This window comes from Eriocheir sinensis, chromosome 14 (genome assembly GCF_024679095.1).
Source record: "Eriocheir sinensis breed Jianghai 21 chromosome 14, ASM2467909v1, whole genome shotgun sequence".
NCBI lineage: Eukaryota > Metazoa > Arthropoda > Malacostraca > Decapoda > Varunidae > Eriocheir > Eriocheir sinensis.
The window spans coordinates 1,825,770-1,828,269 of NC_066522.1; the positions used below are offsets into that span (position 1 = coordinate 1,825,770).

At 53.6% G+C, this 2,500-nt stretch overlaps 1 protein-coding gene across 1 annotated transcript in view; it reads left to right on the forward strand.

Annotated features, from left to right (window-relative positions):
• Window positions 1-168: 168 nt before the first annotated feature.
• The window catches only part of LOC126998328 (uncharacterized), a 113,285-nt gene continuing 110,953 nt past the window's right edge, over window positions 169-2,500 (forward strand). The window contains exon 1 of the mRNA XM_050859815.1: window positions 169-1,725. The gene's annotated coding sequence lies outside the window, so the exon portion shown is untranslated. The remainder of the gene's footprint in view (window positions 1,726-2,500) is intronic.

Consider the following 2,500-nt stretch of genomic DNA (forward strand, 5'->3'; position numbering starts at 1 on the left):
GCCTCATAAGGGCACACCGGCCATAATTTGATTTTCCATATATATAGCTCTTTCAAATTCAGTTTTATTTTTTCCTAAAGCTTGTTTTCATAAATGGAGGTGATAAAGCGGCGTATGGCATCTTGTACAGCCGGCCGGCGAAGGGTTTGGAGCCGCAGTTGAAGCGAGCTGAAGTCAGTGTCGATGCGGACACCGGAGGGTGCGGCAGCGCGGCTCTGCCCCGCTCTACACACGCATTCACACACGACCCTCGGCCGCGCGCCGCTTGCAAAGTCCACAAAAATCTTATATTTGTAGAAAAAGGTGATTCAAGCTTCGTATAGGAAGCCTATATCTTACGAAGCAATCAACGTGGAAAATATTCACCGTTACTCAAGGAAATCGGCCTAAAACAAACTTTTTTGCGTTTTTGTAACTTAGTCTCTGAGCGCAGGGATGAAGCTGAACTTTGCCGAAAGCTGGGAGAAACCAACTTAGTGTTGGATTTCGCTTGCCTCTGCACAGGACCAACTTCACGGTTCCCAGTGAGCCTGAACACGGCAGCGCCACGATCACGACGGACCCACAGGCCGAGTCACTTTGGGACTTGTTCTCCAGCTGGTGGTGTGCCAGCACAAGTGAGTTTGTCGAGTGCACGAGTGAGACGAGTTGAGTTGCGCCAGGATTACCTCTGAACTTTTAAGTGCCGTGAATGTAAGTTTGTTGAACATAAATTTTTGTTCGTTGCATCAAAACTTGATCCCAGCTGTGGTCCTGAGTCACCCTCTTGTGCAGTCCCTGCACCATTCGGCGAGGCACGTAACCAAGGAGCGGCAGTGCGAGAGGGCGGAGCGGCGGTGTCCACATACTCTGTGGACTTGTGCCGCAGCCGGTGCCCCGTGCGGCAGACTAAGTCCACAAAAGTAAGTGGTCACACCCACACCTCACCTTCACTTCGTGCCCCGCGCCCACCTCCTCGCAGAAATGTCTCGACTGGCCTCATGGCCACCTCGGCCAACACCAACTGCACAGGGCCGAGATGTGTGGCCAGCTACCGGAAACCAGCTGGGGGGACTCTGCCTCCGCCAGCATGTGTCCTGCCCCCGACCTCGCCCACACCAGCCGCGATGGCTCCCGTCCAAGTGCCCAGCATGCACAAGAAATAAGCTGAAGGGAATCACCTGATGAAGATGAGAAGTAACAGGTTTAAGGAAGCTCTTTAGCGACTTGGCCCAAAATGTGAAGACATGAGCGAACAGCTGTGGCCGTCTGTGCGCCACATGGCCCGCGCCAGCCGCTCGCCACCTGGCGAAAAGTTGGGAGTGAACCAAATCACTACCATCGCAAGAAGTTTGAATCAGAAAGCCATAACTTTTGGGGTTCGGTTTCGTAACGTGGCCGGATGGACCCGTCTTCGCAGCCCTCTGGCCACGGACACCAAAGGGATAAGCCCTCCGACTTCACCAGGGAAAACGAGATTGCCAACCCAGCTTTATGGACAGTAAAATCGACCTCCCATGAATCAGCGCAATGCAAGACTTGAGAGAAAGCAAGTCCAGCTTGGCCAGTGGTCGCGTGACGCTGGTCTGACCTGGCCTGGCCACCGCCGCCCGGCCGCACTGACCAGACTGGACCTCGATGCAGTAAGAACAGTGCCGGGCAGAACACAGACAGATACTGCCGGGCACGTATGTCACCTTCGATGGGAAAGTTGGACCTCAGCCAAATGCCTCAAAATTATAACAGGTAAGAGTCGCATGTGCATGGTGCAAGGGAGCTGTTCCCGCCGTGTTCCTCTTGACAATGGTGACAAGTGTTGGCTGCCGCCTCGTCCAGCACGAGACCATGTGCTTTATTCGTGTTATATTTACTTATGTCCTTACTGATACTGTTATTAAATGAGCTGTCAATGTGTGCCTTATTTCGCTGCGTCTAAGTTGAGATCAAAATGAGTTCCTGTCATCGGATATTGGCTCAGTTGAATCCCGAGTTAATCAAGTTGAAGGGGATTGGTGACCCAACCCTCATGTGGTCTCAGGCGGCAGAGTCCTGCAGCGACCTGTTCTGGGGAGAGGCTGACGGGACTGAATTTGAAAGCGGTGACCGTAGGAGACGGAGGCGGGTAAGAGAGCGAGAGGGATGAAGGGGGGTAAAGAGAGGAAAGCCAAAGAAAGAGAAGAGTAAGCTTGATTGGTCTTAGCGATGTGGTAGTTGTGTGCAAGTTGCAATATGAGTTCTTTTGTGTTGTGACGAGGAGGATTCTTTCTTCACCATACGCCTGCGGCAGGAAGGGGCCGCAGGCGACGGTGGGACAGATGGACAGCGGCCTTTGTCTCCCCCGGGGGCGGCCACAGACACACGTGATGCAGGTCCATAATAACGAGCAGGGGTCCAGAGACGCCGTAACGATTTCACTGAAGAGGGTTACTGCATTGATCTCCTCCGCGGGGACAGGTAACCGTGTGTTCCCTGTGATTGCGTGCGAGCCGGCGCTGGCGGTGCTGATGATGGGCGTTCTGTG